The sequence below is a fragment of the Panthera pardus genome, unplaced genomic scaffold, assembly GCF_024362965.1.
Source record: "Panthera pardus isolate Hobbes unplaced genomic scaffold, ASM2436296v1 HiC_scaffold_27, whole genome shotgun sequence".
Classification (NCBI taxonomy): Eukaryota; Metazoa; Chordata; class Mammalia; order Carnivora; family Felidae; genus Panthera; species Panthera pardus.
In genome coordinates this window covers 80,485,170-80,500,413 of record NW_026526843.1, presented here as the reverse complement: position 1 = coordinate 80,500,413, position 15,244 = coordinate 80,485,170, and positions in this window count along the sequence as shown.

Below are 15,244 nucleotides of genomic sequence, written 5' to 3'. Positions count from 1 at the left end.
GGACCATATCATTAACTACAGAAGGTGTTCTTTTTGCTTATTACACTTAACATAGATTTGGCCTGTCAGGGGACAATGAGATCAAATGGTTTCAAATAGTTTATAACTTAAAGACAGCAAAAACAAGATGAGTATGGTGACAGTTCCTTGCATATGTAATCCACAGTTTGATATGAATTGGAGATGCTGAAGGGCACACACCACAGGTGGTGGGTCTCTGCCAGTGAGAAGTCAAGAGCAGTAACCTAACGCAGTGAGGAGTTCTGTAGTCAATAGCTGGGAGGAGCATTCTCTACTCAAATAAAACCAGCAATGGATGAGTATTGATCTTCTGTCAGCTGCCAGCTAAATATGAAGACAGGTGAGAAACTACCTGGTGGCAGCTCCTCATCAGGCTTCCTATCAACTCCTCCAAGAGGAATCACAGGGTGCTCTGCCAAGGATCAGGCCAGCCTGCACTGTAGCTTTGCCTACACAGCCTAAGTGGGGACATGCAAAGTCACCAGAGCACCAAGGCAGAGCTGGTCCTCTGCAGTGTCTGGCACAAGACAAATGGCCATATGCATGGTCCCTAAAAAATAACATCTATCATATTGACTCCCAAATGGAGGAGATGCTTTTCCCATAAGGATCATTACAAATGGTTAACTAATTCAATACATATACATTGATTCCCAGCATGTTTCAGGAAATATTTGGATGCTAGAACTGAAAGGACTAATGACCTGCAGTACTTATTATAGGGGATATCACACTAATGAGGCAGAAGGACACATAAATAGAAAAGTGGTTGAAATGCAAAATGGAAACACAGGGAAAGGACCCAGAAAAAACATCGAGTGGGGTGGCCAGGAAGCAAGAGGAAAACCAGGAAAGGAGAGTCATTGTCAGGGTAAAACACATCGACTTGTCACTGGGTTTACATACATGATCCTGCTGATATGAGGTTATAACTATAGTAATAACTATAACTATAGCTGGGTGACATCTGTGCTTCACACTTAAAACTAAAATAACCAGATTGACCTCAGCATAAAAACAAAATAAAATTGACCCTTGAACCATGCAAAGGTTAGGGGTACTGACACCATGCATAGTCAAAAATCTGAATATAACTTTTGACTCTACCAAAATTTAGCTATTAATAGACTACTTTTGACCAGAATCTTTATCAACAGTCTTTAACATAAACAGTCAATACATATTTTGTTTTCTTATGTACTATATACAATATTCTTAGAATAAAATAATCTATAGAAAAAATGTTATTAAGGAAATCATAAGGAAGAAAAAATACATTTACTGTATTTTTTAAAAATACAGTATTATTGAAAAAAAATGCTATATAAATGGACACAGACAGTTCAAATCCATGCTGGTCAAGAGTCAGCTGTAATCATAATGGCTCATTTTCGTTAAAAAATATATCTATCTATTCAGTTAGTTCCCTTTTATTAAGGATATAACTGAAGATAAAAGAAGATAGGATCTTATTCAAGACCAACACATTAGTCTTTTTAATTCCTTAACCAGTGCTATGATTTTCACTGTATAGTATTTTGCCTCCTTGGTTAAATTTATTTTATTTTATTTTTACAGTATTTTATTCTTTTGATGCTACTTTCAATGGTATACTTTTATTCCCTATCAAATGTTTCATCATTAGTGTGTAGAAATAAAACTGATTTCTATATGTTTTTTTACATCCCGCAACTTTACTGAAATCATTGATTAGTTACAACAGTGTTTGTTTCAGTCTTTGGGGTTCTCTCTATATAAAATCATATCATCTCCAAATAGGAACAGTTTTACTTCTTCCTTTCTGATGTTGATACCTTGTATTACTTTGTCTTGCTTCATTGCCCTAACAGGGATTTCCAGTAATACACTGAATAACATTGGTAGGAGTGGGCATACTTGTTGCTGATCTTAGTAGAAAAGTTTTCAACTTGTCTCTGTTGAGGATAATATTAGCTGTGTGGGTCTGTTGTAGATGGCCTGGATTGATGTTATTGATTGTTGAGTTATATTCCTTCTATTCCCAGTGTGGTAAAGGCTTTTTATTGTGAAAGGATGTTGAATTTTTCTAATCTTCTTTTCTGCATCTATTACAATAATAACATAATTTTTATTTTTCATTCTATTAATGCCAATATTACATTGGTTAATATATATAAATTGGTTAATAATACATAAATTGATTAGTGTGTGTTGAACCATCCTGGGATGCCAGGAATAAATTCCATTGGTCATGGTATATAATCCTTTTAATGTGTTCTTCAATTCAGAGGGATAATATTTTGTTGAGAAATTTTACATTTATATTCATCAAAAATATTGGTCTACAGTTTGGGGGTTTTTTTCTCATGTAGTGTCTTTATTTGGCTTTGGTACAGGATAATTCTGCCATGAAAAATAAGTTTGGAAGTGGACCCTCTTCTTCAAATATTTGGCAGAATTTGAGAAGGATTAGCATTAATTCTTCTTTAAATATTTGGTAAAATAGGGGCGCCTGGGTGGCTCGGTTGGTTAAGCATCCAACTTCAGCTCAGGTCATGATCTCACAGTTCGTGAGTTCAAGCCCCACATTGAGCTCTGTGCTGACAGCTCAGAGCTTGGAGCCTGCTTCGGATTCTGTGTCTCCCTCTTTCTCTGCCCCTACCGTACTTGCACTTTATTTCTTTCTCTCTCTCTCTCTCTCAAAAATAAATAAACATTTAAAAAAAATAATAAATAAATACTTGGTAGAATTCACCAGTGAAGCATCTGGTCGTGGGCTTTCCTTGGGGAATGTTTTTGATTTCTAATTCAACCTCCTAATTCATTTATTGGTGTGTTCATAATTTCTAATTCTGCATGATTCATTCTTGGTAGATAGTATGCTTTGAGAAATTTTTTTATTCATTCTAGGTTATCCAATTTCTTGGAATATAAATGTTCATAGTTTCTCTTTTGGTCCTTTGTATTTCTGTGTCATCCATTATAACGTCTCCTCTCTAGTTTCTAAATTTAATTCAATCTTTACTTCTGCTAAAATTTTATGTAAATGCAAAGAATATTAAACCAAATTTTGAAGAACAAAGTTGTTTATATTATACTATCAGTTATCAAGCATTAGTATAATTCTGTAGTAATTCAGATAGTTGTCTATCAACATAGGAATAAACAAATAGGACAGTGCAACAGAATTAAAAGTCCAGAAACACTTCTTTTTTAAAGTATTTGAATTCCAGTTAGGTAACACACAGTGTAATATTACTTTCAGGTATACAATATATTCATTCAACAATTCCATACAACACCCAATGTTCATCACAAGTGAACTCCTTAATCCCCATCACCTATTTAACCTATCCCCCCCACCCTTCTCCCCTCTAGAAACCATCCCATTGTCCTGTATAACTAACAGTCTGTTTCTTGATTTGTCTCTCAATTTTCTTCTCTGTCCCCATTTCTTTCTTTCTTAATTCCACATATGAATGAAATCATATGGTATTTGTTTCTCTGACTGACATATTTCACTTAGCATGATACTCTCTACTTCCATCCACATAACTGCAAATGGCAAGATTTCATTCCTTTTTACAGCAGTGCAATATTCCATTCTCTCTATATATACCACATGTTCTTTATGCACTTATCAGTTGATAGACATTACACCTGTTTCTATTATTTGGCTAGTGTAGATAATGCTGCTATAAACATCAAAGTGCGTGTACACATTTCAGTTAGTATTTTTATATTCTTGGGGTAAATACCTAGTAGTGTGATTGCTGGATCATAGGGTAGTTCTATTTTTAGTTTCTTTAGGAACCTCCATACCATTCTCCAGAGTGGCTGCACCAGTTTGCATTCCCACCAACAGGGTTGCCCTTTCCCCAAATCCGCACCAACACCTGCTGTTTCTTGTGTTGTTGCTTTTAGCCATTCTGACAGGTGTGAGGTGATACCTCATTGTGCTTTTGATTTGCATTTCCCTTACAATGAGTAATGTTGAGCATCTTTTCATGTGTTTGTTGGCTCTCTGGATCTTCTTTGGAAAAATATCTATTCATGTCTTCTGCCTATTTTTCATTGGATTATTCCTTTTTTGGGTGTTGAGTTTTAAAAGTAATTTATATATATTGTGGATATTAAACCTTTATCAGTTATGTCATTTGCAAATATGTTCTCACATTCCATAGGTTTCCTTTGAGTTTTATTGATTGTTTCCTTGACTGTGCAGAATTTTTTTGTTTTGATTTAGTCCCAAAAGTTTATTTTTCCATTTATTTCCCTAAGGAGACATCTAGAAATACGTTGCTATGACCAATTTCAAAGAGGTTACTGCCTGTGTTCCCTTCTAGGATTTTTATGGTTTCAGGTCTCACATTTAAGTCTTTAATCCACTTTGAGTTTGTTTTTGTGTATGGTGTAAGAAAGCGGTATAGTTTCATTCTTTTGCATGTAGCTGTCCAGTTTTCTCAATGCCATTTGTTGAAAAGACTGTCTTTTTCGCATCAGATATTCTTTCCTGCTTTTTCGAAGATTAATTCACCATATAATTGTGGGTTCATTGCTGGGACTTCTGTTCTATTGACCCATGTGTATATTTTTGTGCCAGTACAACACTCTTTTGATTATTACAGCTTTGTAATGTAACTTGAAGTCCAGAATTGTGATGCCTCCAGGTTTGCGTTTCTTTTTCAAGATTGGTTTGGCTGTTCATGGCCTTTTGTGGTTCCATACAAATTTTAGGATTGTTTGTACTAACTCTGAAAAATGCTGTTTGTATTTTGATAGGGATTACACTGAATGTGTAGATTGATTTAGGTAATATAGACATTTTAACAATATTTGTTCTTCCAATCCATGATCATGGAATGTCTATTTCTTTATGTCCTCTTCGATTTCTTTAATCAGCATTTAATAGTTTTCAGAGTACAGGTCTTTCACCTCTTTGGATAGGTTTATTCCTAATTATATTATTGTTCTTGGTGCAATTCTAAATGGAATTGATTCCTGAATTTCTGTTTCTATTGCTCCGTTATTGGTGTATAGAAATACAACAGATTTTTGTGCATTGATTTTGTATTCTGCAATGTTACTGAATTCATTTATCAGTGCTAGGAGATTTTTGGTGGACTCTTTCAGGGTTTCCACATATAGTATCATATTATTAGCATATACTGAAAGCTTGACTTCTTCCTTGCTGATTTGGAAGTTTTATTTATATTTTTGTCTGATTTCTGTGGCTAGGGCTTCCTACACTATGTTAAATAGCACTGGTAACAATGGACATCCCTGTCTTGTTCTTGACAATAAAGGAAAATGCTCTCAGTTTTTCCCAAATGAAGATATTAGTCCTGAGTTTTTCACATATGGCCTCTATTATGTTGAGGTATGTTCCCTCTAAACCTACTTTGTTGAGGGTTTTTATCATGAATGGATGTTGTACTTTGTCAAATGCTTTCGATGCATCTATTGAAAAGATCATATGGTTCTTATCCTTTATTAACATGATGGATCATTTTTTTTAATTTTTTTAATGTTTATTTATTTTTGAAGGAGAGACAGAGTGTGAGTTGGGGAGGAGCAGAGAGACGGGGAGACACAGAATCTGAAGCAGGCTCCAGGCTCTGAGCTGTCAGCACAGAGCATGACACAGGGCTGGAACTCACAAGCTGTGAGATCATGACCTGAGCTGAAGTCAGATGCTTAACCGATTGAGGAACCCCAATATGGTGCATCATTTTGACTGACTTATTGAATATTGAACCACCCTTTCAATCCAGGAATAAATCCCACTTGATTGTGGTAAGTGATTCTTCTAATATACTGTTGGATTTGATTTGCTAGGATTTTATTGAGAATTTTTGCATCCATTTTCATCAAGAATACTGGCCTATTGTTTCCTTTTTTATTTTTTGAAATATGAAATTTATTGTCAAATTGGTTTCCATACAACACCCAGTGCTCATTCCAACAGGTGCCCTCCTCAATACCCATCACCCACCCTCTCCTCCCTCCCACCCCCCATCAACCCTCAGTTTGTTCTCAGTTTTTAAGAGTCTCTTATGCTTTGGCTCTCTCCCTCTCTAACTTTTTTTTCCCTTCCCCTCCCCCAGGGTCTTCTGTTAAGTTTCTCAGGATCCACATAAGAGTGAAAACATATGGTATCTTTCTCTCTATGACTTAATTCACTTAGCATAACACTCTCCAGTTCCATCCACATTGCTACAAAAGGGCAGATTTCATTCTTTCTAATTGCCACGTAGCATTGGATTGTGTATATAAACCACAGTTTCTTTATCCATTCATCAGTTGATGGACATTTAGCCTCTTTGCATAATTTGGCTATTGTTGAAAGTGCTGCTACAAACTTTGGGGTCCAAGTGCCCCTATGCATCAGCACTCCTGCATCCCTTGGGTAAATTCCTAGCAGTGCTATTGCTGGGTCATAGGGTAGATCTATTTTTAATTTATTGAGGAACCTCCACACTATTTTCCAGAGAGGCTGCACCAGTTTGCATTCCCACCAACAGTGCAAGAGGGTTTCCATTTCTCCACATCCTCGCCAGCATGTATAGTCTCCAGATTCGTTCATTTTAGCCACTCTGACTGCCGTGAGGTGGTATCTGAATGTGGTTTTGATTTGTATTTCCCTGATGAGGAGCGACGTTGAGCATCTTTTCATGTGCCTGTTGGCCATCTGGATGTCTTCTTCAGAGAAGTGTCTGTTCATGTTTTCTACCCATTTCTTCACTGGATTATTTGTTTTTTGGGTGTGGAGATTGGTGAGCTCTTTATAGATTTCGGATACTCGCCCTTTGTCCAATATGTCATTTGCAAATATCTTTTCCCAATCCATTTGTTCCCTTTTACTTTTGTTGATTGTTTCCTTGGCAGTGCTTTTTATCTTCATGAGGTCCCAATAGTTCATTTTTGCTTTTAATTCCCTTACCTTTGGGGATATGTCAAGTAAGAAATTGCTGCAGCTGAGGTCAGAGAGGTTTTTTCCTGCTTTCTCCTCTAGGATTTTGATGGTTTCCTGTCTGACATTCAGGTCCTTTATCCATTTTGAGTTTATTTTTGTGAATGGTGTGAGAAAGTGGTCTAGTTTCAATCTTCTGCATGTTGCTGCCCAGTTCTCCCAGCACCATTTGTTAAAGAGACTTTTTTCCATTGGATATTCTTTCCTGATTTGTCAAAGATTAGTTGGCCATACGTTTGTGGGTCTAGTTCTGGGGTTTCTATTCTATTGCACTAGTCTATGTGTCTGTTTTTGTGCCAATACCATGCTGTCTCAAGGATTACAGCTTTGTAGTAGAGGCTAAAGTCTGGGATTGTGATGCCTCCTGCTTTGGTCTTCTTCAAAATTACTTTGGCTATTCAGGGCCTTTTGTGGTTCCACACAAATTTTAGGATTGCTTGTTCTAGCTTCGAGAAGAATGCTGGTGCAATTTTGATTGTGATTGCATTGAATGTGTAGATAGCTTTGGGTAGTATTGACATTTTAACAATATTTATTCTTCCAATCCATGAGCACAGAATGTTTTTACATTTGTTTGTATCTTCAATTTCCTTCATAAGCTTTCTATAGTTTCCAGCATACATATCTTTTACATCTTTGGTTAGGTTTATTCCTAGATATTTTATGCTTCTTGGTGCAACTGTGAATGGGATCAGTTTCTTTATTTGTCTTTCTGTTGCTTCATTATTAGTGTATAAGAATGCAACTGATTTCTGTACATTGATTTGTATCCTGCAACTTTGCTGAATTCATGTATCAGTTCTAGAAGACTTTTGGTGGAGTCTATCAGATTTTCCATGTATAATATCATGTCATCTGCAAAAAGTGAAAGCTTCTTTTCATCTTTGTCAATTTTGATGCCTTTGATTTGATTTTGATGTCTGATTGCTGATGCTAGCACTTCCAACACTATGTGAAACAACAACGGTGAGAGTGGACATCCCTGTTGTGTTCCTGATCTCAGGGGGAAAGCTCTCAGTTTTTCCCCATTGAAGATGACATTAGCTGTGGGCTTTTCATAAATGGCTTTTATGATGTTTAAGTATGTTCCTTCTATCCCGACTTTCTCGAGGGTTTTTATGAAGAAAGAATTGCTGAATTTTGCAATTGCTTTTTCTGCATCGATTGATAGGATCATATGGTTCTTTTCTTTTATTAATGTGATGTATCACATTGATTGATTTGAGAATGTGGAACCAGCCTGCAGCCCAGGAATGAATCCCACTTGATCATGGTGTATAATTTTTTTATATGCTGTTGAATTTGATTTGCCAGTATCTTATTGAGAATTTTTGCATCCATATTCATCAGGGATATTGGCCTGTAGTTTTCTTTTTTTGCTGGGTCTCTGTCTGCTTTAGGAATCAAAGTGATGCTGGCTTCATAGAATGAGTCTGGAAGTTTTCCTTCACTTTCTATTTTTTGGAACAGCTTGAGAAGGGTAGGTATTATCTCTGCTTTAAATGTCTGGTAGAATTCCCCTGGGAAGCCATGTGGTCCTGGACTCTTATTTGTTCGGAGATTTTTGATAACTGATTCAATTTCCTCGCTGGTTATGGGTCTGTTCAAGTTTTCTATTTCTTCCTGTTTGAGTTTTGGAAGTGCGTGGGTGCTTAGGAATTTGTCCATTTCTTCCAGGTTGTCCAGTTTGTTGGCATATACTTTTTCATAGTATTCCCTGAAAATTGCTTGTATTTCTGAGGGATTGGTTGTAATAAGTCCATTTTCCTTCATGATTTTATCTATTTGGGTCATCTCCCTTTTCTTTTTGAGAAGCCTGGCTAGAGGTTTATCAATTTCGTTTATTTTTTCAAAAAACCAACTCTTGGTTTCGTTGATCTGCTCTACAGTTTTTTTAGATTCTCTATTGTTTATTTCTGCTCTGATCTTTATTATTTCTCTTCTTCTGCTGGGTTTGGGGTGCCTTTGCTGTTCTGCTTCTATTTCCTTTAGGTGTGCTGTTAGATTTTGTATTTGGGATTGTTCTTGTTTCTTGAGATAGGCCTGGATTGCAAAGTATTTTCCTCTAGGACTGCCTTCGCTGCATCCCAAAGCGTTTGGATTGTTGTATTTTCATTTTCATTTGTTTCCATATATTTTTTAATTTCTTCTCTAATTGCCTGGTTGACACACTCATTCGTTAGTAGGGTGTTCTTTAACCTCCATGCTTTTGGAGGTTTTCCAGACTTTTTCCTGTGGTTGATTTCAAGCTTTATAGCATTGTGGTCTGAAAGTATGCATGGTATGATCTCAATTCTTGTATACGTATGAAGGGCTGTTTTGTGACCCAGTATATGATCTATCTTGGAGAATGTTCCATGTGCACTCGAGAAGAAACTATATTATGCTGCTTTGGGATGCAGAGTTCTAAATAGATCTGTCAAGTCCATCTGATCCAATGTATGATTCAGGGCCCTTGTTTCTTTATTGATCCTGTGTCTAGATGATCTATCCATTTCTGTAAGTGGGGTGTTAAAGTCCCCTGCAATGACCACATTCTTATCAATAAGGTTGCTTATGTTTGTGATCACTTGTTTTATGTATTTGGGGGCTCCCATATTCGGCGCATAGACATTTATAAATGTTAGCTCTTCCTGATGGATAGACCCTGTAATTATTATATAATGCCCTTCTTCATCTCTCGTTACAGCCTTTAATTTAAAGTCTAGTTTGTGTGATATAAGTATGGCTACTCCAGCTTTCTTTTGACTTCCAGTAGCATAATAGATAGTTCTCCATCCCCTCACTTTCAATCTGAAGGTGTCCTCAGGTCTAAAATTAATCTCTTGTAGACAGAAAATAGATGGGTCTTGTTTTTTATCCATTCTAATACCCTATGTCTTTTGTTTGGAGCGCTTTGTCCATTTAATATCAGTGTTGTTATAGAAAGATATGGGTTTAGAGTCATTGTGATGTCTGTAATTTTCATACTTGTAGTGATGTCTCTGGTACTTGGTGGTCCTTGCAACATTTCACTCACAGGATTCCCCTTAGGATCTCTTGTAGGGCTGGGTTAGTGGTGATGAATCCCTTCAGTTTTTGTTTCTTTGGTAAGACCTTTATCTGTCCTTCTATTCTGAATGACAGATTTGCTAGATAAAGGATTCTCGGCTGCATATTTTTTCTGTTCATCACACTGAAGATTTCCTGCCATTCCTTTCTGGCCAGCCAAGTTTCAGTAGATAGGTCTGTCACTAGTCTTATGGGTCTCCCTTTAAATGTTAGAGCGTGTTTATCCCTAGCTGCTTTCAGAATTTTGTCTTTATCCTTGTATTTTGCCAGTTTCACTATGATATGTCCTGCAGAAGATTGATTCAAGTGACGTCTGAAAGGAGTTCTCTGTGCCTCTTGGATTTCAATGACTGTTTCCTTCCCCAGATCAGGGAAGTTCTCAGCTATGATTTTTTCAAGTACACCTTCAGCCCCTTTCTCTCTCTCTTCCTCTTCTGGAATCCCTATTATACGGATATTGTTGTGCTTGATTGCATCACTTAGTTCTCTACTTCTCCCCTCATACTCCTGGATTTTTTTATCTCTCTTTTTCTCAGCTTCCTCTTTTTCCATAATTTTATCTTCTAATTCACCTATTCTCTCCTCTGCCTCTTCATCTGAGCTGTGGTCACCTCCATTTTATTTTGCACCTCATTTATAGCATTTTTTAACTCCTCCTGACTGTTTCTTAGTCCCTTGATCTCTGTAGTGATAGATTCTCTGATGTCCTCTATACTTTTTTCAAGCCCAGCGATTAATTTTATGACTATTATTCTATATTCATGGTCTGTTATATTGCTTAAATTCGTTAGCTGTTGCTACTTCCTGGAGTGTCTTTTGAGGAGAATTCTTCCGTTTCGTCATTTTGGATTGTCCCTGGAGTGGCGCGGAACTGCGGGGCACTTCCCCTTTGCTGTCTGGAGTAACTTGTGTTGGTGGGCTGGGCTGCAGTCAGACCTGATATCTGTCCCCAGCCCACCACTGGGGCCACAGTCAGACTGGTGTGTACCTTATCTCTCTCTCTCCCAGGGGCAGTGCTCACTGTGGAGTGGTGTGGCCCCTGTCTGGGCTACTTGCACACTGCCAGGCTTGTGGTGCTGCTTCATTGGGATCTGGCGTATTAGCTGGGGTGGATCCGCAAGGTGCACAGGGGTGGGAGGGGCAGGCTTAGCTTGCTTTGCTGTCGGTGGTCCCCTGTGGGAGGGGCCCTGCAGCACCAGGAGGGAGGCAGATCTGTCAAAGGGTTGGATCCACAGAAGCACAACGTTGGGTGTTTGCGCAGTGCAAGCAAGTTTGGTGACAGGAACTGGTTCCCTTTGGGATTTCGGCTGGGGGATGGGTGAGGGAGATGGCGCTTGCCAGCGCCTTTGTTCCCCTCTGAGCTGAGCTCTGTCTTCTGGGGCTCAACACCTCCCCCTCCCATTGTCCTCTCGCCCTCCCACTCTCCGAGCAGAGCTGTTGACTTATAACATTCCAGATGTTAAGTCCTGCTGGCTGTCAGAACTCATGCAGTCCAGCCCCTCCACTTTTGCAAGCCAGACTCGGGGGCTCTGCCTTGTTGGGTGGGCTGCCCCTCCACTGCCCTGGCTCCCTCAAGCCAGTCTGTGTAGCGCACACCACCTCTCCACCCTTCCTACCCTCTTCCATGGACGTCTTGTCTACGCTTGGCTCCGGAGAGTCCATTCTGCTAGTCTTCTGGCAGTTTGCTGGGTTATTTAGGCAGATGTGGGTGGAATCTAAGTGGTCAGCAGGACGTGGTGAGCCCAGCGTCCTCCTATGCCACCATCTTCTCCCCTCTATCTATTGTTTCCCTTTTTATGGTGTCTTTATCTGGCTTTGGTATCAGGGTAATGCTGGCCTCCTAAAATGAATTTGGAAGTTTCCCTTCCTTTTCAATTTTTTGGAATAGTTTGAGAAGACTAGATATTAACTCTTCTTTAAATGTCTGGTGGAATTCCCCCATGAAGCCATCTGTCCCTGGACTTTTGTTTGTTGGGACTTTTTAAAATTTTTTTCTAGTTATCTAGTTTGTTGGGAGTTTTTTTAATTTTTTTCTATTTCTTCTTGTTCCACTTTTGGTGGTTTATATGTTTCAAGGAATTTTTTCATTCCTACAGGTTGTCCAATTTGCTGGCATATCGTTTATCATAATATTCTAATTGTTTGTATTTCTGTGGTGTTAGTTGTTATTTCTCCTCTCTCATTTATGATTTTATTTTTTTGGTTCCTCTCTCTTTTCTTTTTGATATGTCTGGCTAGACGTTTATCAGTTTTATTAATTTTTCAAAGAACAATCTCCTGATCGTTGATCTGTTCTATTGTTTTTTAGTTTCTACATCATTTCTTTCTGCTCTAATCTTCATCGTTTCCCTCTTTCTGCTGTTTTAAGCTTTTTTGTTGTTCTTTTTCTAGCTCCTTTAGGTGTAAGATTAGGTAGTTTATTTGAGATTTTTCTTGCTTTTTTAGGTAGGCCAGAATTGCTATATACTTCCTCTTTGGACCACTTTTACTTCAGTTTAACAGTTTTGAACTGTTGTGTTTTTATTTTTATTTGTTTCCATGTATTTTTTATTTCTTCTTTGATTTCCTGGTTGGCCCATTACTTGCTTGGGACCATGTTGTTTAACCTCCATTTATTTGTGTTCTTTCCACATTTTTTCTTATGATTCACTTCTAGTTTCATAGCATTGTGGTCAGAAAAGTTGCATGGTATGACTTCAGTGTTTTTATATTTGTTGACACCTGATCTGTGAACTCATATGTGATTTACTCTGGAGAATGTCCTGTGTGCACTTGAAAAGAATGTGTATTCTGCTATTTTAGGATGGAATGTTCTGAATATGTCTGTTAACTCCATCTGTTCTAGTGTGTCCATCAAAGCCATTGTTTCCTTCCTTATTTCTGTTTAGATGATCTATCCATTGAAGTAAGTAGGATATTAAAGTCCTCTACTATTATTGCATTATTATCGATTACTTCCTTTATGTTTGTTACTAAATATGTGGGCACCTTCATGTTGGGTGCATAAATATTTACAATTGTTAGATCTTCCTGTTGGATTGTCCTTTTTATTATGATATAGTGCCCTTCTTTGACTTTTGTTACACGTTTAGTATTTTTAATTTTTATTTAAATTCTACTTACGTAACAAACAATACAATATTGATTTCAGGAGTAGAATTAAGTGATTCTTCCTATACATACAATACCTCATGCTCCTCATAACAAGTGCCCTCCTTAATACCCATCACTCATCTAACCCATCCCCCACCCACCTCCCTCCATCACCCTCAGTTTGTTCTCTATCATTAAGAGTCTCTTATGGTTTGTTTCCCTCTCTCTTTTTTTTCCCCTTCCCATGTGTTCATCTGTTTTGTTTCTTAAATTCCACATATGAGTGAAATCATATGTTATTTGTCTTTCCCTGACTGACTTACTTCATGTAGCATAATACCCTCTAGCTCCATCCACATCATTGCAAATGGCAAGATTTCATTCTTTTGATGGCTACTCTGAGTAATAGTCCATTGTATATACACAACATCTTCTTTATCCATTCATCAGTTGATGGACATTTGAGCTCTTTCAATACTTTCGCTATTGTTGATAATGTTGCTTTAAACATCGGAGTGCATGTACCCCTTTGAATCTGTATTTTTGTATTCTTTGGGTAAATACCTAGTAGTGCAATTGCTGGGTTGTAGGGTAGGTCTATTTTTAACTTTTTGAGGAAACTCCATTCTGTTCTCCAGAGTGGCTGCACCAATTTGCATTCCCACCAACAGTGCAAGAGGGTCCCCCTTTCTCTGCATCCTCACCAACACCTCTTGTTTTCTCTGTTGTTAATTTTAGCCATTCTGACAGGTGTGAGGTGGTATCTCATTGTGGTTTTGATTTCTATTTCCCTGATGATGAGTGATGTTGAGCATCATTTCATGTGTCTGTTAGCCATCTGGATGCCTTCTTTGGAAAAGTGTCTATTCATATCTTCACCCCATTTTTTAACTATATGTTTTTTGAGTATTGCGTTTTGTAAGTTCTTTATAGATTTTAGATATTAACCCTTAATCACATGTGCCATTTGCAAATATTTTCTCCCATTCCATAGGCTGCCTTTTAGTTTCATTGATCATTTCCCTCACTGTTCAGAAGCTTTTTACCTTGATGAAGTCCCAATAGTTCATTTTTGCTTTTATTACCCTTGCCTCTGGCAACGTAAGAAGTTGCTGCAGCCAAGGTCAAAGAGGTTGCTGCCTGTGTTCTCCTCTGGGATTTTGATGGCTTCTTGTCAAATATTTAGGTCTTTCATCCATTTTGAATTTATTTTCCTGTATGGTGCAAGAAGTGGTCCAGTTTTGGGGCACCTGGGTGGATCAGTCGGTTAAGCATCCGACTTTGGTTCAGGTCATGATCTCACAGTTCGTGAGTTCAAGCCCCGTGTCGGGCTCTGTGCTGACAGCTCAGAGCCAGGAGCCTCCTTGGGATTCTGTGTCTCCCTCTCTCTCTGCCCCTCCCTCTCTCTCTCTCTCTCTCCCTCTGTCTCTCTCTCAGAAATAAACATTAAAAAAATAAGTGGTCCAGTTTCATTCTTCTGCATGTTGCTGTCCAGTTTTCCCAACACCATTTGTTGAAGATCCTGTCCTTTTTCCATTGGATATTCTTTCCTGCTTTGTCAAAGATTAGTTGACCGTATAGTTGTGAGTCTATTTCTGAGTTTTCTATCCTGTTCCGTTGATCTATTTGTCTGTTTTTGTGCCAGTACCATACTGCCTTGATGACTACAGCTTTGTAATATGGCTTGAAATCTGGAATCATGATGCCTCCAACTTTGTTTTGCTTTTCAGGATTGCTTTGGCTTTCCTGGGTCTTTTGTGGTTCCATACAAAATTTTGGATTGTTCTAACTCTGTGAAACTGCGGGTGGCATTTTGATACAGATTGCATTAAATGTGTACATTGCTTTGGGTAGTATAGATATTTTAACAATGTTTGCTCTTCCAATCCATAAGAATCAAATGTCTTTCCATTTCTTTGTGTCCTATTTTATTTTTTTCATAAGTGTTCCATAGTTTTCGGAGTACAGATATTTTATCTCTTTGATTAGGTTTATTCCTAGGTATCTTATGGGTTTGGGCGCAATTGTAAATGGGATCAATTCCTTGATTTATTTTTCTGCTGCTTCATTATTGGCATATAGCAATGCAACAGATTACTGCATGCTGATTTTATATCCTGCAAATTT